This window comes from Aricia agestis, chromosome 20 (genome assembly GCF_905147365.1).
Source record: "Aricia agestis chromosome 20, ilAriAges1.1, whole genome shotgun sequence".
NCBI classification, from domain to species: Eukaryota; Metazoa; Arthropoda; class Insecta; order Lepidoptera; family Lycaenidae; genus Aricia; species Aricia agestis.
Window position 1 is genome coordinate 805,159 of NC_056425.1, and position 26,821 is coordinate 831,979.

General features: G+C 38.2%; 1 long non-coding RNA gene across 1 annotated transcript; it reads right to left on the reverse strand.

Annotated features, from left to right (window-relative positions):
* Positions 1–13,490: 13,490 nt before the first annotated feature.
* LOC121737244 lies at positions 13,491–26,463 on the reverse strand. The gene is made up of 3 exons (XR_006037111.1): positions 26,396–26,463; positions 22,081–22,085; positions 13,491–13,502 (listed from the first exon to the last, which is right to left on the reverse strand). It is a non-coding gene; the product is annotated as an uncharacterized LOC121737244 (long non-coding RNA).
* Positions 26,464–26,821: the final 358 nt, after the last annotated feature.

The window sequence follows — 26,821 nt, forward strand, 5'->3', positions numbered from 1 at the left end:
TGATTGACCTACCGCTGCCTATGATTTCGACAGGTATTATACCAATTTTATTATAATCCATGACCAAATTCAAAGCTATGACCGCACTTGGGTAATCAACTATTAGACCGCATTTCCACTGACTCGGAGCGGAGCGGAGAGGAGCTTAGCGGTGCCGAATTGATCAATCACCATGCTCGAAATCTACGCTCCGCTTCGCTGTCATTCCGCTGGAATAGCACGATTGGTCAATTCGGGCACCGCTAAGCTCCTCTCCGCTCCGCTCCGCGTCAGTGGAAACGCGGCCTTAAGATGGTCTACTGTTTATCAGTTATACTATGACTCTTCCCTGAAATATTTTATAATAACGTGAGCTTTTCGAGCTCTGCCCAGGGCATTAATTGAACGGGGATATTAGTTTCAACATCCAATGAATCCATTAGCGTATGTGTTTTTTGAAATAAACTCATTTTTTATTTGCATTATACGCTGCAGTTGCAGAACGTAAATGAATGTATTAAAATATAATATTGATATTGATTTGGAGAATATTTTATGTTTTAATTTGTGAAGTTTACGTTGGGCCATCATGAGTAACAATGAACATCTGTTCATTAAAGTCGCCTTAAAGCTTGGCTCTTGAAGTATCGACTGATTTTGTGGGTTCAATTCTTGCGCTAACAAAATGTTATTTCCAAGTTTATAAGACAATGCAGGCTGCTCGCCCGATTGTAAAATCCGATCCAAGATATAAAAAGTCGGTCCTGTGTCTGATCTCTTACTAGTCATATTGGTCATCCTCTCACCAGCAGGCATAACAACAGTAGAAATGGGAAAGAATCGACATACTGACAGATTTTATCGACAAAATGGCGGATTTCCATTGTCTAACAGTCACTTTGTCTATTCTTCCGTAGAAAGTAACCGTTTCTATGGTGACCATGCTACGCCTGCTGGTAATGAGAGTGATGGAAGAGAGAAACTCCGGCGTGGCCTGGTTGATGATACTGGCCACCGTCACCAAAATCGGTGTGCGTGGCCTTACCTGCGTCGGTAGTACATTTTCGCCTTAAATGGTTTACCAAAATTGGCAGCCCTATTTGCTACACTGTACCTCGTTCTCACGAGCAAGTGCAGATAATAAACCGTTCAAGTCCAATTGATTTTTGAGATATTCATGCTAATAGGAAGCGCCGACGGTCATATCACGTGATACAGGCGGAGTGGAAACCCTACGTCTAGGTACAGACTCAGGGTTTGGTGCGAATGATAAGCGGAAGCGGGTTTACTTGAATATTATTATTATTAGTCAAAAGTATTATAGACTAGATGACGCCCGCAACTCCGTTGCGCCAAAACTCGTTTACCGCACGGGAAACGTACATTTTTCTTGGCCAAAAAGTATCCTATGTCCTTTGCCGGGACTCAAATTATAATATTATTTTATTGTGTAAACTCCTTAGTTTCTTAGGATAGCTGTCGTCTGGTATATTAAATCGCTCTTTCGGTTCTGATATTAAACGAAAGTTGGACGTACCAGGACTATCAGGTAACTGAATAGTCCAGGAAGAGATATTTTACTAAATGAAGAAGAAACGTTTAAAATAATTATTATAACATGTTTTATTGCTGATGGAGTTCAGTTTAACTTCAATAACATTTCAAGAAAAATACTTTTGGATCTCTATTTTAAAAGAATTTGAAACGAGCTCACATTTTGTACTGTAATTTGAGTAACAAATTGCAATCGATTGAAAATGTTATTTTACAGCATTGCCGCATCATGTCTCATCTCCTTACTTACTCTATTATAGTTTCAACTCGCTTCCCGCGTCCGCCTCTACCTCGTGGCAGATCCTACCACTATACGCACGTTCGGTCGCCCGGGGCATTTCGGTCGCAGCCTCACCTGTTATTATAATGAACTGAGGGAATGGTTCCTTTTGAGGCAGTATCGCCACAGTATCGTTACGTTCTGACCTGTGACTGTGTGACCCGAATGCTCCTTGCTCCTTGTACGGCAAAATAGATTACTCCAGTTTTTAGGAGGTACCGTTCTGGGTTTTACTCATGTTATTACTTGGAATTTGAATATTATTATCTTTATCACCATCGTCCATTGCTGAACGCAGGGTTGCTGCAACGCCAAACACCCCGAAATCGGGAAGCCGTCATCCATCCTGTCCTGGCACTTCATCAAAATATTGGCAATCGTTCATACGACTGCCAATATTTTGATGAAGAGGTGATCCTTTTTTTTTTTTATGAAATAAGGGGGCAAACGAGCAAACGGGTCACCTGATGGAAAGCAACTTCCGTCGCCCATGGACACTCGCAGCATTAGAAGAGCTGCAAGTGCGTTGCCGGCCTTTTAAGAGGGAATAGGGTAATAGGGGAGGGTAGGGAAGGGAAGGGAAGGGAATAGTTGAGGGTAGGGAAGGGAATAGGGTAGGGTTAGGGGATTGGGCCTCCGGTAAACTCACTCACTCGGCGAAACACAGCGCAAGCGCTGTTTCACGCCGGTTTTCTGTGAGAACGTGGTATTTATCCGGTCGAGCCGGCCCATTCTTCGTCTGCTCCATCGATTTCTTTCCACAATTTCCTTAGTGATTTTAATTTCTTATTCAATCCACTCTAAAAATCAAACAGTTATATTATTATATAAAACAGTTTTAATATTTAAATATCGTCACTGGTGAATACTTGAGAGCTTCCTTTGAAAGTTTTTGTCGAGGAAGTGAAGGGTTACTAAACGATTACTGACTTTAATTGTACAAATGTAAAGAAAGCATTTAGCGTTGCGTGAGTCGGAATACGCCGAGGGGTTCCGTGAGAATATTTCGGATTTTTTATTCTGGAGTTTTTTTATCGAAGTGTCGTTTTTACTCTTGTCAAATTTTACATCTTTGTCAATTTGCGCGTTCGAAAGTCAAAACGTAAAGAAGTAATTAACACTTCCTTTTATTTTGTAATAAGGTCAAAGGTAGTGTTTGTAAAGTATTTTAACAAGTGTAGCAATATAATTTTTAATTTGTGTTGTGTTACTGTGGTAAAATTTATTTAGCAAATCGTTCATTTTACCGGGACAAAAGCTATTATGTTTTACCAGGACTTCAAGTACATATTAATAAGATCCATACCAAGTTTCATATCAATATATACTAACCAGTAGTATGAAGAAAACAATAAAACAGACAGACAAACAGATAGACGACACTTGCGCATTTATATTTTTATTTTGTATGGACTTTTATTTAGTACTTATTTATTATGGACAGCACTGATATATGATAAAGAAATTTGTATAAATGACATAAGGAACCCTTCGCGTAAAATCCCCACATTAAGGATGTTGATAATTTGGCAAATGAGACTGAACCCAAAATTTCATTGTAAAAACGGTATCCGCAGATTATATCGCGATTAAATCATCATCATTATCATCAACTACATGAGATCATAAAGCTTCAATGTTCTTCACAGGTATGTAAGTTTTTTTGCCCAGCATCCTTAATTTTCTATATAAAATTCTCGTGTCACAATGTTAGGCCGCGTACTCCTCCGAAACGGCTTTACTGATTTTAACCAAATTTTATATGCATATTCAGTGGGTCTGAGAATCGGCTACTGGGTACTTTTTACTATAAATAATACTAAATTATTACAACTCGAGACTGACGGCGACCATTGTATGTGCGACGGGATAGGGATGGATGTTGCCATGGTGACATACTGGCACTGACATAATGTCAAAGAAACGTTTGCCAGGACAGCTAGTTTTCTATAAAATTAGAGGACAAACGAGCAAACAAGTCACCCGATGGAGCAACTACGGTCACTCGCAACATCAGAAAAGCTCCAGGTGGCCGGCCTTTTAAGAGGGAAAAGACTGTCTTCTTGAAGGTTGTGAAATGTTGGTCCAAAAGTACTGGTGGTGACAGTCCATTCCAGTATTTTACAGTGCGCTGCAGAATGTTACGTAAAACGCACTGTGGAAGACTGCCACTCATCATGGTGATGAGGACGATATAATATATTTTTCGCGCGTGTCTACGGTTTTTTGACCGTAGTTTATCTATTTAACAGTGCTGTTGATCAGCCAATTTTCGGTAGCCAATCAAAAGCGTTAGAGAAAGGATTAACTCTGTTCAAAAATATTTCAGAAACCATGCATTAAAGAATTATAAGGATCTCAAAAAATGTATGTCTGGATGGACGGACAGACTAACAGCGTAAAGGTTCCTTGTAGGTACTACGGAACCCTAAAAGTCAACATGGACAAGGGGGTGATGATGATGATGCTACAAAGTAGGGATCGCGTGACAAACTCAAATACGTCTGTATTAAATGTAAATTGTATGCAAAATTAAAAAGTGACATTATGTACAACAGGCAGGTGGTATGAAAGTGGATTATATTTACTATCTTGTAAGTATAACGCTGTAAGTATACACAAAAAGCTATAATTAATAATTGGCCAAGTGCGAGTCGGACTTGCGCACGTAGGGTTCCGTACCATTATAGAGCAAAGTTAGGCCAAAAATTGTGTTTTTTGTATAGGAGCCCCCCTTAACATTAAAGTACAAAATATAATTAAGGACTGTTGCCATTATTTATAAAGAGCAAAAAAGGCCATAAAAATAACGTTTGTTGTCACTTGTATGGGAGCCCCCTTAAATATTAATTTTATTTTGTTTTTAATATTTGTTGTTATAGAGGCAATAGCTATATCTGTGAAAGTTTAAGAATTCTAGCTGTAGCGTTTCTTGAGTTACAGCCTGCAGACAGACGGACAGACAACGAAGTCTCAGTAATAGGGTCCCTTTTTTACTTTTTGGGTACGGAACCCTAAAAACTTACGCATTTATGATTCTAAAACTATAAATGCGTGACTTTGTTTGTATCACATTAATACTCGGCTGAGGCGAAGCCAAAAAGGTGATGATTTTGGCAGTTTAAGCGGTTTAAACGGATACAATATTATGATTAATATAAAAATTGTGTAACAAACAGATCAGACGTATTTCTACAAAATGGTCGGATATGGAATTAAAAAAACATGTCGAGGAAAATAAAAAGCTCGCGCTCATGTCCTCTCCTACGAAGCCTGGAACATGTCTCTTTTAACAGTCAGTTAAGTAAATTTTAGATACTCTATACTCTATACAATAGGTGAAACCGGATGTTTGGTCGATAGTACATCAAGTTTATTGATTATTCCTAACAGGAGCTACTTTTGTCCATTGGCATAATATTTCTATTGAGCGTGTTAATATTTCGGGCCCTTATAAAGGGCACTATTGTCAAAGAACTTAGGGTCACCTAATACTGAGCCCTTTGCGATGGAAAAGCAATCATATTTAACTACAATATAGTTGGATATCCTTTGTCGATACGTTTCTATTGTATCGAAAACAAACAACACTGTATAATAATTTATTGTATGGGAAAGAACTGGTTATAGTATTAGTGGTGATTACATGAAATGGGTACAGTTAGTCATCATCATCAGCCAGGAGCCAAGAAATAATTTTGTTTATGTTTTTTTTTTCGCCAACGGCTTCAATTATTTCATCGTCACAAATACTCGATCTTGCAAACTACCGAGCATAAGAATAAAGTATTTATATATATTTTTATATATATTTTATTTATTTTATTTATTTATTATATGGCACAGGAACCATACATATTGCCGCGATAACAACTTATCTTCTTTCTCTTCCACTTGTAACAACTAAATATCTTTAGACTTGTAATCGTACGTCCTTTATTCCTCACTATGTAAAAGTCGGTCCTACCGCCTACGCTACTATTGTTGGTCGTATTAGCTTATGAGAGTAAATGTAGAGACGAGAGGTCCTGTATTGTGCACGCACTTCGGCATAATAAATACTATGCTACTGCCTCAATAAACCGGCCACGGACCACCGAATGGGCCGGCTCGACCGGAGAAATACCACATTCTCACAGAAAACCGGCGTGAAACAGCGCTTGCGCTGTGTTTCGCCGAGTGAGTGAGTTTACCGGAGGCCCAATCCCCTACCCTATTCCCTTTCCTACCCTCCCCTATTCCCTTCCCTTCCCATCCCTACCCTCCTCTATTACCCTATTCCCTCTTAAAAGGCCGGCAACGCATCTGCAGCTCACCTGATGCTGCGAGTGTCCATGGGCGACGGAAGTTGCTTTCCATCAGGTGACCCGTTTCATCGTTTGCCCCCTTATTTCATAAAAAAAAAAAACTTTGTAGTATTATTATTATACTATTAACAGTTGATGGTCATAAGATTGGTATGTGTTGGCTACCGAGGCGAAGTTTCGACATATCTATTATTAATAATAGCTTAAACTGTCGGTAGCCGTAATTGGTAATTTAACCAATCGGTTAAATTATTTTAATGGTTAAACCAATATGGTGAGATTACCACAAATTACTGAACCTTGGCTGTTTAATTTTGATAAACGACCGCGGCCGTTAGCGGTTGCGTTTTTGATTCACTATTTATTTACTAGTTACTAGGTTGTAGTTGTTAAACTAATATACAAGATGAAATAAAATATATACAAAATGTTAGTGTAAGCATAACGGTATGCTTAAAACCATCAAATGAGCTCGTCAAAATGAACCATTTTTTCTATGATGTTCATTTTGTCGGGCTCATTTGATGGTTTCAAGGATAACGGTGTTTACACTAACTAGTGTCCCACCGAAGGTCTAATTTTGGCCGAAGCCGAAGCCGACGCTGATTAATCGGCAATCGCCACAACCTTCAGCCGAAGCCGAAGCCGAAGGTTTATAATCTTAATCTCGACTCTCAGTAATTAATTTTGTTCAAAATTTTCTATAAGCTACAATGAATATTAAAATTATTTCAAAACTTCAATATTGACAATATTGGTTTACCTGATTGACTGTTTCATATAGAAGTTGATTTAGAGATAGTAATAAAAGCTTGCGATTTTGTGATTTATTTATTAATTATTATTATTTGTAGTCGTTGAGTGCGTGAGCTAGTATGTTTTGCTCCTAAGCACCCTGAATAACTTCCAGCAGAAATCTCTGAGGTTCCGCTCAGGCGCTCACGCATTCCACAACTACTTTATTGACTGTACTATTGTAAAAAATAATAATTTCTTTATTATTTCACAAATAACAATAATTAGACCAATCAATCAGTCTTTGTTTTACTCGACTAGACTGAAACTAGACTAAAAAATAAAATAAACAAACACTAACTTCTTAATAAAAAATTAAATGATTTATTAAGAAGTTAGTGTTTGTTTATTGTATTTGATAGTGACTCCGAGTGGCCTCCGCATACACGACCGGTCTGTCGCTCTCTCACGACTCACTCAGTCTTTCGTCCAATTTCGACGGTTGCTCGGACCTTCGGCAAAGCTTCGACTTCGGCCGGGTTTTAGGCCGAAGCCGAAGGTTTCGCCGAAGGTGATTTTTTTGGCCGAAGGTTTCGGCCGCCGAAGCCGAAGCCGAAGCTTCGGTCGGACACTAACACTAACACACTGTACTTATATTATGAAGAACTTAAACTCCTACCCCCTTACTAATAAACGTTGTATATTTAAGCTTTGAATAGTTATACAGTGTTTTGTTTCTGTCATACAAGTGACATTTTTAATTGGATTGAAGAAGACAAAACACCATATTATAACTATTCAAAGCTTATACAGCGTTTATTAGTAAGCGGGTTATATTTTGTAAAGAGTTGACTGTGACAAGTTTGTATGCACTGCTAGTGCATACAAACTTGCCTACGCAAAGAGGTACAGTTTTGACTTCAATGAGAATAATGCTCTAATCTCGTGTATTTTTTTTTTTAATGAAATAAGGGGGCAAGCGAGCAAACGGGTCACCTGATGGAAAGCAACTTCCGTCGCCCATGGACACTCGCAGCATCAGAAGAGCTGCAGGTGCGTTGCCGGCCTTTTAAGAGGGATTAGGGTTATAGGGGAGGGTAGGGAAAGGAAGGGAGGGGAAGGGAATAGGGGAGGGTATGGAAGGGAATAGGGTAGGGGATTGGGCCTCCGGTAAACTCACTCACTCGGCGAAACACAGCGCAAGCGCTGTTTCACGCCAGTTTTCTGTGAGAACGTGGTATTTCTCCGGTCGAGCCGGCCCATTCGTGCCAAAGCATGGCTCTCCCACGTAAAAAAAGTACCCCACGTAAATTTGCTGATTACAATAATGAAAAAAAGTTATTCTTTCATCGGTGCTACTTTTACTGTTTTAAGTCTATTTAAGAAATACATGCCGTAAAGTAATAACACTGTTGGTTGAACCCTGTATATTTTGTTTTTATTATTTGTTGATGTACCGTCACCAGAAATACATAATTTGAGAAAATTTCAAGTGTATGCCTATATCGCAGTTCGCGAAATACAGCGTGAACACAGACAAACTGGCAGACGGACATAATAAAAAGTCTTAATAAGGTCCTGTTTTTACCACTTGGATACGAAACTTCAAAAAAAGAATAGAAGAATATTAAGGATACCGATGGGAAGCACTCGGGTCTTTAACAGACGATGCGTAGATAGAAGAACATATATCGTCAGAACTCAGAATCCTCATGATAAGGCACAATACGTGTTTTTCTTTGACCAATTAAGAAATAGTTTATCTGGGATCACGCGTGACGGAGAGTCGTGACGCATATAGATAGGACGACACCGGCATACGAAATGTTTACGTGTTATGTGAACGAGTAGTGACTCAAAAGTGCGTGGTTTCTCGGGGATAGATAGATCGCTTTTTCTCCTTTCAGACACCCTAAATATCATGGATATAAAATATCCCCTAAATATTATATTCTATCTAAAAAGAGCTCGTACGAACGCTTATACGTTTATTTGCAAAAACATAGTAAGTACTTACAATAACATGGTATAAACTATGAACTAACTACTCTTTCGAAAAACCTTTCCAGCTAAGGAAAAAATACAGAGGAATTTTTAAAGTTAAAGATGAAATTCAAAAGTATAGGTAGCGAAAAGTCTTTAAAGTGGATATTTTGTCAGTCGATTTTGATAATAACAAAGCTCTTCGAGTTTTGACAAATCAATCTGTTTATCGCCCTTTAGCCCGGCCGCACATTGTCCGAATTCTGATCAGAAACAGTTGAATTTCGCCGGACCGCCACCCCGCACTCTATCCGAAATATCCTTCCGGCGAGCTCACTCGGCTCAGTACAAAATGTAAGAGACAGCGCGGACGTTCAACTCTTTCGTATAAGAAATTTCGGATAATATGCGGCCGGGCTTAACTAAACATTTTCAAAATAAAACTATTCTTTGTGATTTCCCGGAATTAAAAGTATATATTTTCCAAATTTTATTAAAATGAGTGCAGTGTAAAATTAAAGATAAGTATATAAAGATTGTTGAATATATAAAAACGAGCATAACACTTCCCCCATTTTGATAGTCGGTTAAAATTGTAACCTATGTGTTATTCTGATGTAGTAACAAAAATCCATTTATTATACATATATTTTTATTTACTTATTTTGGAAAACCAACAGCTTTTACTTACAATACAATAGAATCGACATTATAGAAAAAGAAAGAAAGGCAGGTTTTCACGATTAGAGAAATATGACATACTTAGAAACCTCGCCGTGTACACAGTAATGTTACTCATACAACACTAAATTATACTTATTCTAAGTTTTTAATTAATATTTTATCCTTAACATACTAGTTGTTATGTAGTTACTCGAAATATTATCTATACAGTAAACATGAAAATTAAATAAAAATATTATGATATATAAATCATAGAAATCCTATCAGTCACCCACTAAAGTGGGTAAAGTTATACGTGGGAGAGCCATGCTTCGGCACGAATGGGCCGGCTCGACCGGATAAATACCACGTTCTCACAGAAAACCGGCGTGAAACAGCGCTTGCACTGTGTTTCGCCGAGCGAGTGAGTTTACCGGAGGCCCAATCCCCTAACCCCTACCCTATTCCCTTCCCTACCCTCAACTATTCCCTTCCCTTCCCTTCCCTACCCTCCGCTATTACCCTATTGCCTCTTAAAAGGCCAGCAACCCACTTGCAGCTCTTCTGATGCTGCGAGTGTTCATGGGCGAAGGAAGTTGCTTTCCATCAGGTGACCCGTTTGCTCGTTTGCCCCCTATTTCATTAAAAAAAAAACTAAAAATACCTATATCCATACATCCATCCATAATTCCATACATTCAAACTTTCGCCTTTATAATAATTATGTCGTATTAGTAGGACACTTTTGCATTCACAATCTTACGAGTAGTATGGAGTTATAGAACTGGGAACATACGCCATAAAGACTCCTAGTTGGAGTATCGAAAATGATAACACCAGCGCTCACGTACGAGATTTAATTTAGATAACTCACGTGATAAGCCGGGATTCGCTGTAGCCCGAGGTAGCACGGGTCCCGGGGTTCCAAAGTCGCGTAGTCCCGAGATTGCGGGGTCCCGGCGTGTTATAGTCACAGAGTCCCGGGGTGCTGGGCATTCTGGAGTGCAGGGATCGCACGTGGTACAAGAAATCCCGAGGTACGAGAAATCCCGGGGTCTAAGATGCAGCAGAGCGTCCGTGGCCTAATGGGCAGACCTTCGGTTCGCACTCCTAGAGGGTGCAGGATCGAACCCGTGTGGAGGCGTGTACCTATGAGACATTTTCTGATCTCAAGTGCATAATACGGACGCTCGTAAGGTGAAGGAAAACATCGTGAGGAAACCCGCTCATAGTTAGTTCCAGGCGTATTGACTAGTTCTTTCCTCTGGACTAGGCCGACTATGATGCGAGAATGCCGTATACGCTTGGGCAACCATACGGACATTTAAAAATCTTGTCCCAGGCACTACAGTATTTGAGGAGTGGTTACTTCGCTCTGAAAAATACTGTATAAATCATCCACAACAGATGTAAAGGCCTAGTTTAAGATGCAGGAATTCGTAGAGTCCCGCGATACAAGAATCATAGGTTGCGGAGTCCGGGTGCGGTGGCTCAATTGCCTGTTTTAAAAGGATACGAGAGTCGCGGGGTCTCAGGGTACTGGGATCCCGGAGTACGGGACATGGGAAAGTGAGGTCCCGAAGTACGGGAAATCCCATAAAATTGTAGGGTACGAAAAATCCCGGGGTTCGAGCTGCCAAGTCACCCCCGTGATGCGGGGTCCGGGAAGTGCGGAGAGTCGCGGGGTTCCGGTCGGGAATGGGAAAACTTGTGATTGCCAAATTGAAGCGTGACAAACATATTATCAATACACGCAACGCCCAACTTAGATTAGTTTCGCCGGATACCTGGGTCAAGACGTCTTTAGTGTTTACTAGAGTTTGACACAGTTTGGAATTGTGTAGGTATTTTTCTGTACAATCATCATTATATGATTTGTATTGTTTTGCAAATTCGATATACAAATGACAATTATACACAGAAAAAAAAGACTCAGAAAAGAGTAAAATAGGAATCATTTATTTGCTTAAAATCAAGAATTGGATTGAATTTAACTTACTTAAATAAAAATATTACAGAAGTCATAAGCTAACATTTCTTCCATAATTAATACTTTTTTACAACAACGTTATTTTTTTTCGAAAATATCTTTATCTGCCGCCTGCTAAGTACTTATTTTGGCACTCGTGTAAAACAACAAAAACAGTGAAAAAACTCGAAGTCAACGCTCTGATTCAATTTATTTTCAATAATTGCTTTTCTCACAATAATGGAATCTCTAAAAGGAGGTGAGTACTTTATTTTGGGGTTCGAAGAACTAGATTAACCAACAATAACGTTTAAGAGCCTTTGTTAAAAACCGAGGGACTGACCAAGAGCGCTCCCAATGATGGGAAAGGATGAGTCCTTACTGCATACTTGGAGTAACTAAATATAGCTTTTTTTCTAAAGGTGCTCCCTCACCGCGAGCATTCACTTGTAATGTAACATTATAGATTCGTATTTGAGCATTACATTATACGTGTAATGTAACATTGAAGACTCTACTTTGAGCATTACATTTATACAATAAGGTAGTATTTTACCCTGATTGACGAGCATTTGCGTATAATGTAACATTCGACTTTGAACATTCCATAGCTAGTATTGTTACAAGTTGTATCAAGATACAACTTGTAACATCAACTGTACATAAACTGTATTGTAATTCTCGATTTTGTATCATTACAAGGTGCGCAATGCGCATTGCAATGCTCGGCTCTGTAACGTTACATTACAAGCGAATGCTCCCGGTTTTTTAAAATAGTTTTTTATAATATTATGTTTTTTTCATTCAGACTTTTACCTCTTTATAGCTAATAAAAAATCCATGTTCTGTAGGTATCCAGATTACAGATGTTACATTTGTACAGTCTTTTGCACTTATTTGTCAAGTGATTTTTCCGACGTATCAGACATAAAAAATGTACTATCAGAGAAGTTGATTCCTATGCAAATCGGGGACCTAAGTAGTTTGGTTGCGTTACGTCAAACCCAGTTGATAGATCACAATTAACATTTAATTGACATATTGTCAATTGCATAGGAATCAACTTCCTCGATGGTACTAATATCTCTTCCTCATACTTACACAATTTCGGTAGTATAAGAATTATTATAGAATATATAATATTTTAACTACAAGACCTGGGGGTCGACCCCAGGGCTTAGCGTCCATGTACCGCCAGTAAGGCCCATGGGGCACTTACATTGGCGACACATTAACCCTCATCAAGACCTGTCCTTACGGCAGTCTCCTCTAACCAAAGGAACCACGTGCTTGACTTATCCCCTCATTGAGGTAACTTAACTCATTGAAATACTTTTGTTGCGACACACGTGGTGTATGCGTTGTAACAAAATTGGGTTAATGCATTCTGCTGGGGTCATTTCAAAATTGGGGGAAAATGGGCAGAAGGATCACCTGATGTAAATGACCCATGGGAATCTGTTGCACCGAAGGAATAGCAAGTTCTGTTAATTTAAGAGGAAATACTCTTGTTACAGGTACCCAAAGGTTTGCAGGTTGTAATGGTTTAAAAATATTGATGGGGACAGCATATTACCGACTTTGACTACTAGTGAAGTACTAAACAATTACTAGTATCCCCTCCATCGTGGGTATCGCAGACACAATAGATTTACAATTGTTTTTGAAAATCACGTTTGTTGTATGGGAGCCATTTATATTAATTTTGTTTTATTTTTGGTATTTTTTGTTATAGCGGCTACAGAAATACACAATCTGTGAAAATTTTAGAAGTCTAACTAAAGCGGTTTTTGAGACACAACCTGGACAGATAGACGGACACATATCGAAGTCTCAGTTCTTCAGAGTCCCGTTTTTACCCTTTGAGTACGGAACCCTAAAAACAAAAAAAATGGTTTACAAACGGCGGAGTAATCGTTGAACATACATAAAAATTCCACAGCCGAACCTCCTCTTTTTTGAAAGTTGATTAAAAAGAAAGATAAAAACAAAATTAATAACCACAAGAACTTCTAAAATCAGCGCACTTTTCCTGTCGCAAGCCGTCGATATGCTGTGTCGATAATGATGTAACTTACGATCAGCGCGTGCGCATGAGTCACCATGGCAACGGTTACTCACGCGCTATCGCCGGCCGAGCTGACTCAGCAATAGCTGATTAGCCGCTCATTAACCATAAATAATAGCCAAGCTTGGCATAACTTTTGAAACCGCAAAAACGGAAACTCTATTTTAAAAAGATTAATATTAATATTATCTATTAGCAGAATATTAGTTGTGTTTTTAAATTAATTTCCTTATCAAGTTCTTTGAACTGATTGTTTTTCTTTGCATATTTCAAAACTGCTGCGTCGATTTTGATGAATAACACAAAGTATATAGAGTAAATCCAATATTACTATACCAACCAACCAAATCCAAGGAGGCTTAAAAGTTAAAACTATAGAGATTTGGTCAGAGATTTGACGCTTTGGTCAGCATGTTTACTGTATGTACTATCAGAGAAGTTGATACCTAGGCAGTTGACGGACCTACGTTATTTGGTAGGCTTATGTCAACTCAATGTTGGCTGTGATCGGTTGGATGGGTTTGACTTAACGCGACCAAATTACTTATTATCTGCCTAGGAATCAACTTCTCCGATATAATATTGTAAATAAATAAATAAAACTTTATTCCGATTTTTAAAAACATAACACAACCATAATATTAAAACAAACATAAAGTAACAACACGGTAGAAAACTAAAAAAAAAACATATTTCAAGAATAAAGGAAAATAAAAACATTAAAAAAAGAATCTTAAAACTAAACAGGGTGTTTTTTCAGTTTGTGGCAGTGCTATGCCAAAAAAATCAGGAATAGGTGACCACTCAGGTTATGACAGCGACAACGCCGCTGTCCCTGGTCTTCCATGATCCCTTGCACACATCATAATATTATTTATTAACAGAATAAAATAAAGAGCGTGTAAATATTTCCATGTTACGTCGAAAATCCTCCCTGGAACTCTGTCGGCTGTCCCCTTCCCAGAACTTATTTATAAACAACTCTCTTCACTTTATCCGTAAAATCCGTTCAGTGGCTTAAGCGCTGAGAAGTTTCAATCAGATATAAATACATTATTATTTATTATTTATAATTATTTATTTAACAAACAGAGAGATATAATATCTTTTGCATTTATAATATTAATACGAATTCATAAGAGTTATTGTAACATCGCAGTTAGGCTTCTTGTTCTTGGATATTTGTTTTTTTTTGGAACGAAGTTCCTTATCGCGCGTTCGGCGTAAAGGAGGCTAGACAGAACGATATTTGACCTGGACAATTTTTTGACACGACGCGTTGTTATTATTCCTGTTCGGCAATAGATGGGGGTTTTTTTTTAGTGTATAATATTATGTATACAGGTTTTTTGAACATAAGAAATAACTTCGTTCCATTCGGGTGTCCCTTGACACCTCTCAAGTTTTTCACATCTATACAGTGTGTAACAAAACTAAGTGATAATACTTTAGGGTGTGTATGGGTTCCCTACATAGAGTTCACTGTGAAAGTAACAACGCTGTAAGAGTCACTTTTTTCACCTTTGTATTGAAAAATACATGACGCTCAGACGCTTGCCCTTACAAATCACAAAAAAGTGTTCTTTCAGCGCTGCCACTCTCACATACACACCATAAACTATTATCACTTAGTTTTATATTCCGGCTTACCTATTTCACCTAATATTAAGTTCTTAAATCCATTTACAGTTCGATGATGGGAATCTACTGTCTCCAGATCGTGGTATCCATCCCACCAGCGATGGTATCGTGGTGACTCACCGATTGTATCGCCTAATGGACTCACACTGGATTTATTACCCTGGCGATTGGTTCCAACGGTAGCTTTAAAATCATTTGTCATGCTGTAAATTTCTCCACGGTCAAAACTTCAGGGTAAGAACGAATAACTAGATGACGCCCGCCATCGTTTTTTTTAATGAAATAAGGGGTCACCTGATGGAAAGCAACTTTCGGCGCGCAAAAACACAGCGCAAGCGCTGTTTTACGCTGGTTTTCTGTGAGAACGTGGTATATCTCTGGTCGAGCAAGTCCATTCGTGCCGAAGCATGACTCTCCCACGTATTAAAAAAATGCGTTTCGCCAATATTCGTTTGTCGCGCGGGAACCGTGCTTTTTCTAGGATGAAATGTATCCCGGGACTCAAAGTATCTTCATACCTTTCAGCAAAATCGGTCCAGCGTTTTGGGCGTGAAGGGTAATAGATAGACAGAAACCCAATTTCCTGCCAAGCCAGCAACACAAGCGGCAAGAGTGATTTTATAGTGCCCAATCGTGCGCTTTACACAAAAGCAAGCTTAATTTACTCTTATAACCTGGGGGATTTCCAATACGACTAGCGAGAGATCAGATGCAGAACTTTTGACATGCCCATCCAACGCATGGATCTTCTTGTCAACTAATGGTATTCTACCTGCATTCTCCTAACTAAAAACGCTATTTTATAAGACACTAGTTGTCCCGGCAAATATTGTTTTGCCATAAAATGATTTACCCTGTTTTCCTGCTTTTTTCTTGAAGTTTTTTCTGATTTTTTTTCTATAGACCTCACGGAGCCCGAGACCTTTTCAACGAATGCAAAACCGTGGAAATCGATTCGTGCGTTCTGGAGTTATAGCGTCAGAAAGGAAAACCCGACTTATTTTTATATACTAGATTTTGACCTTTGAGGACATTTGAAATAAAATGCTTCAGCGTACTGTGGGACCAACCTTTTTGCTTTTTCTCTGATAATTTACTTTGGCATTTGTTTGCAAGTTCGGAATCCTCTGACTTCCCGATTTGCTCCCAATAAACAATTATTTGTTTCCCTTATTCGATGTTTCGAAGTTTACGGTACTTTATCTTGGAATTGCCTATCAGGTGGGTACATAGAGGATTTTTTTTAAAGATAGAAAAGGAATAGAACTTTAACGTTATACTTCCGACCGAGCGAGATAGCATGCTCGGTCAGGCCGAAGCCCACTGACGTCATTTCAGACGTTGTATATATCTTGCCGTTCTCCGAAACTTCGATAGCGCGATGCAGGAATGTTAGGCGAATTGTGGGTACCGCCACAGAACGTATAAGGGTCGGTTTACATAGCAAAGCGATGAGGTTATGCGTATGGCGATGCCCGTGCATGGGATGGGGATATGACATGTCAAAAGTCCTGCGACACATCTCTCATCTCTCACTAGTCGTGTCATATCCCACTGGATAACTTGAGTAAGGGAAGATTTTAGATACTTCTTTGTAACTATTGGCACTATCCCTCTACAATTACTCCTATCTGGTTCCAAACCAATGTTTCAAAACAAAGGAGCATAGGCCCATATTAACATAAAAACTCTATTAAAGCTACCTGTCGCCAAAGTTTTGGGAAAATCTTAAAGTTGTGCAGTTGTATGCCGTGTCGGAACCCCTCGCAGAAGTACCATGTGATCGTAATTAAACTTAAACCGCTAAACTTCATAATGGGGAAAACTTCTAATGCCTGATTATTAATCGCCATTTTGCTAGATTTCATTCGTAAGATAATTCTGATTTCTTGTTAAAATAGTTTCAAAGATTCCCTAAATTAATACGTACCAAACCATACTATAATCATACCATGATTGTTAAGCATTTTTTTGTTCTTTTGCTCTCACTGAAAAGATGTTAGAAATGGAAAAGGTGACTTAAATCTTCGCTTATAAGCATGTATCCCTTCTCATCCCAAGTGTGGCTAGATATCATGAGATTTTGACACCATATCCCCAAAAATCAACAAATTACAGAACTATAAAACAGTACAAATATTTTATTAGCTATACACATTACACATTCACAAGTAGAAATGTCATAAAATTGTTTAAGGCGGGGATTAATCTCAATCCAAAACGATAACTTTTCACAACCAAAGACCAAGCGTATACGCATCGCAATAAGATTCATTTTAGCTTAGCATAAAACTGAAGTCACTCGAGCGGATTTTCTCTATTTTTCATGTTTTTTAAATATCTTTGGAAATAAACATTAAGAATCAAAATTGTTCGGTTAAAGAATTTTTAATTTAGATTTACTAACAATTTATTCAAATAAAATGTATAATTATCCTAGTTAATACTTATATTTCGATGAAATAGATTTTTATCGGAGGTGACTTTGTAAATTAATTACAGCCAAAGTATTAAGTTTTATTAAAATGTTTATGGTTTAAGTTATTTTAAATGTTGTGCTTTATACCTCATATTTTTTAAAACTTCGTTATTATATTGGAACTAGGTAAACCGGAAGTCGCGGAATAACAAATTGGTGTTTATCCTCGCCTTAAAGAAACTAACCTAGATCTTCTTTCTCCTGTAAATATCTTTAGTAATTAGTAAACGCCCTTTTTTACCCAGTAATGTTTTCCATACAAAATCTGTATAAATCTGTTTTACGTTGATAAAAAACCGAGTTTTATGGAAATAGGCGGAAATAGCTTTTGTTTTATTTTGATATTTCCCATGAATCCCTAGGCATTCATATCGATTCCACCTTCGCTCAGGTTTATTTCCTGGTAGTACTGATACTTTACCGAAAGTTTTTTGTATTTCCATGTACTAGGAATTTAAAACACTGAACAACCAACTAAAAAACTTTTATAGGTGTTTTGAAATATGGACAAAAAAGTAATAAAAATAAAATAGAATAATTTTTATTATAATTATTATGAAAGGCAAAAAAAATTAGCGGGATTTGAACTCAGGACCATCTCTTTTGTATTGCTGAGGTAATACTCTAAACGGAGGCCTAAGGGGTGATTTAGTCACCAGGAACGCAATTAACTACTTTGTCTTGTGATGTGGCCTATAATAGAGGTTAATACTCCGGTGAATGGTGATGCGATTGTCCATCGGTGGCTATCGTCCACCATCTGAATTGTCCGATGAACTGTCTGATAGTTTCTAGGTTCATTTCATTAAAAACCTTAAGCAGTGAAGGAGGGTAAACGATGATGATTGTGTTTTAAATATGGAGCAGTTACCTCTGTGAAATATCGCTCCGGGGAAGCAGCGAGTATTATTCATATAAACAAGTCGTAGCTTAGATGTGATCGAGAAAATTGACGTGTCGTTTAGCGCGTCCGACACGATATTCTGCGATTCAATTATTAATTAAACATTTATAAAATTGTCTTCCAATTAGTAGCATTATTCTAACCTTTATCTGCATTTCAAACAAAATGATTGTAGAATATCGTGTATTTGCATTATTTCTGTTAGAATAATTGTTATGGTGGCACTTCACATTACTATTGGTATTTGCTATTTGTTGCATTTGGCAAAATTATTGACATATACACAAACAAGCAAATCTTAGGTAAATACGGCCTTAAATACAATATGGACGTCAAATACCAAACTTTTACTTGTTTTTGTTTACTTGCCTATTTGACTCTTTTCATGTGCGCCAAAAACCGACAAAGGTACAATATTTTGGTATTGGTCATATTTGTCAAATAGGCAAATAAGGCCAATACTTTGTCAAACATACCGTCTACACATGGTGATTGTTTGGCGAATTTATATTATAAGTTGTGATCTGGCAATAACAGTTAACTAAAAACAGTCAACAAAAATTGTGTTACTTACCCAGAGATACTTTTAAAACAGGGTAAAATATTTGCATGATCTGTGGAGAGAGTCGCTTCAAGTATAGGATTTGTAAAATTATTATTCAAAATTACTTATTATGTTTATAAATTGTATAAAGCTTAGGCCAAACCTACGCGACCAGGCGACTACGAAGCGGAGCGTCAAGTTGTCAAATGTGTGTTTTACGTACACAAAAAACGCATTTGACAACTTGACGCAACTTGACGCTCCGTCACTGACGCGTAGGTTTATTCTAAGCTTAAGGATTTATTTAAAAAACAGAATATTAATTAAATTTAACATTATATTTTTAATCTACTTCCAAAAAGGAGGAGGTTATAATATGTACGGCTGTGGATATCCAATTTTATTCTTATATTTATATCACAATTTACCAAATACATTACAATTCAACCGACTTCCAAAAAGGAGTAGGTTATAATAATAATTGTTATGTTCGGCTGCTGAATTATTTTTTCTTATATATTTTATATCACACACCTTATCTTAACAATTTACCAAATACATTTGAAATATCGTACGAGGTACGATATATCGTGTGGTGTGAATATGTAAAACTGGTTTTTATTAGCACACAGCAGTGGGCAGGGGCACGAGGTTCATTGGACAGAGTTCGTGGCTGGGGTTTCCATTTCAATTCCTGCAGAAGTGGAAGACAGTGTAACCAGTCTAGGGGATTTACCGCTTAAAATGGCTTTTTAACACTTTTCAAATAGTTAAAAATATTGTGGTAGCCGATAGAAAGGCTTTTTGCTCTCGAAAGAATGTCAAAATATTATATTATGCCTGACGCATGTATGACAAAATAATGTCGTCACGTAAAATTATTTCCTGAAAGACAGTTAGTTGTTATTGCCATAATTGCCAACTCTCAAAACCCATGACCCGTTCATCAAAAGGGCCACAAAATCGTTGCAGGTCAAAGTATATACTGAACTTTAATTGATTCTCTCCAGACAAGCTAGTAAGTCCAGTTACACTTTACTTTTATATTGTTTTTATTGCCAGAACAATAAACATTATTACTATACTAATTACATTTAATTAACTTAGGCATTAGATTAAGTGTTTTGTTTTAACCTAATCGTAAAAAAAATTACAAATTTTATTTTCTTTTTTTTTTCAGATGGAAGAAACTAAGAATTAGTGAGTATGACTTATTGAATCTTCTATAATAATATCAGGGTCAAGACTTCCTTCTCAAAAAAGATCTAAAAAACTACCACCTCCAAAAACTTAGTTGTTCCTACGCGGGAATCGAACCTACGACCTTAGAGTCTCGAGCTAAGCTCAAACCCGCTAGACCAGGGCGTATTGGCCGTGTTGTCTGATGATATCAGCCAAAGTCACGGGCAGAGGCTTGCCTATACACCTCTTGCCCTTTCGAGAACACTAACCTGATCTGTTTGTGATTGAAGCAATTCTAAACCTTTCTCACTGGTGATAAGCGCTAAGGCGACTGCGGAGGCTGAGCTAAGCTTGCGACCGGTTTTGTAAGAGCGTCTGTCCTACTACCGAACTACGCAGAGCATGGGTACGGTCAGTAAAAGATTCGTTCAAATACAATTCTTAAGCTCGGTGGTAGCTGGTAACTTGAAAACTTCTTTACAATCGAAAGTGATGGTTGAAATTTCGATTGTCGAAGGATTTCTACCGGAGCTGCTAAGCTATGCTGCGTTGCAATTTGCAACAAAAAAGAAATGTGTTTTAAAAAACCACTAGAATCGTTTTATTTGCCTGAATCTGACACTGAAAGTAGCTCTTCAAGGACATATTCCTCGCATGCAGCTTAGATAAGCTCCGGTGGAAACGCAGCCTATGGATTTGTGTTTTTGGTATTCAACCTCATCATCTCATTATTTATACGTGGGAGAGCCGTGCTTCGGCACGAATGGGCCGGCTCGACCGAAGAAATACCACGTTCTCACAGAAAACCGGCGTGAAACAGCGCTTGCGCTGTGTTTCGCCGAGTGAGTGAGTTTACCGGAGGCCCAATCCCCTACCCTATTCCCTTCCCTACCCTCCCCTATTCCCTTCCCATCCCTACCCTCCTCTATTACCCTATTCCCTCTTAAAAGGCTGGCAACGCACCTGTAGCTCTTCTGATGCTGCGAGTGTCCATGGGCGACGGAAGTTGCTTTCCATCAGGTGACCCGTTTGCTCGTTTGCCCCCTTATTTCATTAAAAAAAAATCTCGCTTATTGTTTGGCCTCCAACACTGAAATCGGTGGCGATAGATGGTGTCATAGGAACCAGATCAGGCCATTTAGGCGAAACTTTTTCGTTTTCGCTTCGTTATACAATCGCCGATCAAAATGTATGGAATTGACATAAGACGAGTCGAACGTCAACGTCATATTAACGGACGCTTATGTCAATTCCATACATTTTCATCGGCGATTCTATAACAAAGCGATAACGAAAAGATTTTGGCTCACCCCCAGATACGCAAAAGTAATTTTCACTGTGTCCAAGTGCGGGTCCAGTACTCAGGAGCATATTTCTGTTCCCTTGCTATCATAAACCAGTGGAACAGATGACGGTCACGACTGACGAGAGATCAGGCGTAGGACTGACTTTTTATATCCCCATCCGACGCATGATTACTTATCAGACAATCAGCTGGTATTATCGGCCTGCATTGTCCTAAACAATCTTAGAAACTACACGTTTCTAAGATTCGAACCGACGACCTCCGATTCAAGAGCCACGCTCTAAGCCACTGGACCACTTATTGTTATAAACCTTTGCCATAATCTATCATCATCACCCCCCTTCCCACTAAGCGATGTTGGAATTTTTTTCGATAAACTTTTCATATTGTTTGCTGCTGACGCTTCATTCAAGTTGTTGCCAGCTTTGATAATATGTGTACTTCGTTATTTTTGTTCGCCTTTGTAAACTCAACTGCAACTCAAACTTCGCCTCTACTAATAAGATTATTATAATACTTGCTTTTGTTCGTGACTTCGCTCGCATCCCAAGGAGACGTACGTTTCAGTTTTCATGGTATGAAAACACTTTCATACCATGAAAACTCTAAAATACACATTTTAGAGTGCAAAATGTTGGACTAATTTCTTGAGTTAAGTTCAGAGAAGCTAGTTTTTACTTTGAGTTAACTTTCTTCATATTTCTTAAAAAAGTAAACATCAAATTATTATGATAGTTATTAACATGTTTTGTATATGATATAGTACGGGAGCCCTAGAACAATAATTTTTTGGATTATTTACTGTCAACATTTTAAACTTTCGCGTTGCATTATAATTAAACTTTTTAATCGGGACTTAACGCGACTTATTTAAGTAGTAATGCTACTACGAGTACATACTTTTTCTCGACGTTTCGGCCGTGTTGCAACGGCCGTGGTCACGAGGGAACGTCGAGAAAAAGTATGTACTCGTAGTAACATTACTACTTAAATAAGTCGCGTTAAGTCCCGATTAAAAAGTTTATTTACTGTCAAGCTAATTTTTTGCGAGTAGCTTAATTTTGGTAAGACGAAAAACATTTTGATTGATAAAGATAAAATTTATTTGGAAATAGATATAGATTTCTGAAATTTTTAATATAAAACAATTACTAAATACACATACTATTCTGAATCAGAATATAATTTGTACAGTGTATTTTGTAGTGTATATTTAATAGGTTCTAGAATATTCTTTGGCTTCTCTGTAGCCGCGTAGCGTCATAATACAATATAGCTGGTGGAATTTTTTGCTCTCATACACAATCGTCTGCCAATTTCCGTTGAGCGACTGATAGCTTCCTGCGACTGCGCTTGAGACGCGGAACATAATGTAATAATATTATATGGAGAAAATATAATATTATATAGAGAAAAGAGTTTGTTTACATTGAATAGGCTCCAAAAACTTTTAACCTGTTTTGGAGTTTCGCATAGACAGAGGATACTTTTATCGTGGGAGATGTACGATTTCCATGGGATACTGTTTGTACGCAGGCTAAGTCGCGTGCAACTTCTAGTAATAGCACAGATTACTAAACAGTTACTAGGTAGGTACATAATATATTATAATCTTATTGAAAACAAGTTTGTCTACATCTAGTCGATTAGTCTACTAAAGTATTGGACTTCTTTATGTGAGCAGTAGTTCAGATGATAATAATAATAATACTCCCCACGCCGATTTCGGTGACGGTGGCCAGTTTCATTGAAACCAGGCCAGGTACGCAGGAGTAATTTTATAGTGCCCAAGTGTGTGCGCAGTACACAAGAGCACTCCTCCTTTATTCTCATAACCCAGTGGGACGGACGACACGACTGGCGAGAGATCAGGCGCAGGACCGACTTTTAACATGCCCATCCGACGCATGGATCATCTTACTTGTCAGACAATCAGGTGATCAGCCTGCATTGTCCTAACCAAACTTGGAAATAACATGTTTCCAACGCGGGAATCGAACCCACGACCTTCGAGTCGAGAGCTCTTAACCGATAGACCATGGAGGCGTTACACTTTTTTTTCCAAAGAAAAATTCACATAACCTAAGAGCCAGCGACAGCCAAACTTTTGTAATTTTGTAAAAGATGAAAGTGTTCCTGTGTGTCCCTTAAAGAATTAAGAACGACCAGCAAGTGTGTGGAGTTACGGTCGCGATTATTTTAGGAGCCACCCAGTACCGAAGATCTATAAAGAGTAAAGCTCAATTTTTGTGCGACTTCCAAAAAGGAGGAGGCAATACGTTCGGCTGTATGTATCTTTTTAGGATTCCGTACCCAAAGGGTAAAAACGGGACCCTATTACTAAGACTTCGATGTCTGTCCGTCTGTCTGTCTGTCTCCAGGCTGTTTCTCAAAAAACCGCTACAGCTAGACTTTAACAGATTGTGTATTTCTGATGCCGCTATAACAATTAACAACAAATACTAAAAACAAAATAAAGTTCATATTTCATATTTAAGTCCATACAATAAACGTGATTTAATTGGCCTTTTTGGCTTGTAATACATAATGGCAACATGTAGACACTTGAAAATTTCACAAAATCCTCAATTATGTGTATTTTAGTATTTAATAATAAAATTAAAATAAATAATTAAGGGGGGCTCCCATACAAAAACACTCCATACTTTCGCTCTATAACGGTGCGGAACCCTTCGTGCGCGAGTCTGACTCGCACTTGGCCGATTTTTTTTTTGTATGTTCAACGATTACTCAGCCGTTTATGATCCGATTTTCAAAATTATTTTCAATCTAATTTCATTCTATTGAAAATTAGATTAAAGAGTCGGTACTGGCTAAGTTCAAGTATCTCAGTTCTGGGCTGGTACCGACTTCAAAAGAATGAAAATTATGAACTTGGTTGAGGTTTAGTCGAATTTCGATAAAGGCGCTAATGAAAAATAAGAATTATTTCATTACTTTTTAGATCATATTTTTAAGAATATTGTTTTTACTTTGGAAGTCGGTTTAAATTTTTTGTTAAAAAATAATACTTAATTTATTTTATTTTCTTAGGGATAACTGTAGGAATCTCATTATCCACTGATGGATATTTTCGAAAGTAGCTTCTCACTGCCAGACCACCTCAAAATCTAATACAAAAATTTGAGGAAGTTTATGGGTGTCTAGATACTCTATATGTCTCTATACAATATACATACACGATACATGGACTTTGATATCTTTACACAATAATGTTATATAACTTATAATAGATTACCAATTTGCCATGTTTTATTAAACTATGAATAATTGATATACCAAAGCCGAACAAACGTTGTAATGAACATCAAACATGAGGCAAATGTTTGCTCAGTTCTGTTGAGTTGCAAATTTTGTAATAGGCAATGTCGTACACAAATCATCAAAATTTACCCTTCACTGGATAACGTCCATAACTCCGTTGCGCCAATATGGTTTATTGCGCGGAAACCGTACATTTTCGGGAAGAAAAAGTATCTTACGTCTTTCTTCGTCAAAATACCTATAATATCTTATCTGAATTTCAGTAAATCGACTTTTCAATTCACTGTCAAATTTTGACAGTGAATTTTCGACGTGGGAGAGCCATGCTTTGGCACGAATGGGCCGGCTCGAGCGGGGAAATACCACGGGCTCACAGAAAACCGGCGTGAAACAGCGCTTGCGCTGTGTTTTGCCGAGTGAGTGAGTTAACCGGAGGCCCAATCCCCAACCCTCCCCTATTTCCATCCCTACCCACCCCTATTTATTAGGGAAGGGACCCTACCCTCCCTATTACCCTATTCCCTTTTAAAAGGCCGACAACGCACCTGCAGCTCTTCTGATGCTGCGAGTGTCCATGGGCGACGGAAGTTGTTTTCCATCAGGTGACCCGTTTGCTCGTTTGCTCCCTTATTTAATAAAAAAAAACTGTTTAGTGGTTTGGACGAAGAGGTAACAGACAGACACAATTTCGAATTTATAATATTAGCATAGACTAAGGAATAATTTATCTATGATATAAGTAAGGATGCATGACGCCCGCCACTCCGTTGCCCCAAAATTAGTTTATGATGAGAACCGTACATTTTATACATCTATATAAAACTCAAAGGTGACTGACTGACATGGTGATCTATCAACGCACAGCCTAAGCCACTGGACCGATCGGACTGAAATTTGACATGCAGGTAGATATTATGACGCAGGTATCCGCTAAGAAAGGAATTTGATCGATTCCACCCCCAAGGGGTTAAAATAGGGGATACAAGTTTGTATATAATAATACTTCTTAACGCGAGCGAAACCACGGGCAAAAGCTCATTGTGTATAAAATCCCGAAAAGTACCTGCTGTGGGCTGCGGATATTAACCCAAATATTCTCTGCGAATCCACTTCGCCATATCACGTAACGTAGATCAAAACAGACAGCCTGCAGGGCCCAGGCGTACACTGTACAGGGTGTAACAATAATAAGTGATAATAGTTACTTTAGGGTGTGTAATGTGTATGTGTCCCTTATATTGAGTAAACTGTGAAAGCAGCAGCGCTGAAAGAGCAAATTATTTTTGTGATTTGTTCGGACAAGCGTTAGGAACAAACGGACAAAAGTTAAAAAAAAGTGAATTACACTATATAGGGGTCACAATTAAATACACACGAAGTGGGCCCCAACGATCAATTTTATTGTGCAATATCATTGAACAATATTATTGATCAATTTATTTGACAACAAGATTGAAAGACGCCTATCAACGCTAGATGGTCAATAATATTGCACAATAAAATTGATCGTCTAGACCAGGGGTTCCCAAACTTATTTGGTCTACTGCCTACTTTGAGAGCAAATTATGTTTTATCGCCCCCTTTGTTTCAATTTAAAATACATTCCGATGAAAACCATCACCCCCAAGCCTCTACACAACGCCCCCATTTTGTTTTGGGTCCCACACCCCCCTTTAGACCTTCAGCGCCCACAGCGCGGGCGGTTATCGCCCAATTTGGGAGCCTCTGGTTTAGACTCTAGAGGCCTGCTAAATCATGTGATTTTTGTTACACCCTGTAGTCTAGATCCAGCTCAAAGCTGCAGGGCTATCAGGTATCAGTAATTGGGGATGTGTGTACGAGCGGGGAACATACGAAACCTTTTATGCATTCCAATGTTGCAATTATAACTGAAACTTGGATTCTACTAGCTTGTTCAACTTCGATGCAGCTTATTTGTTCG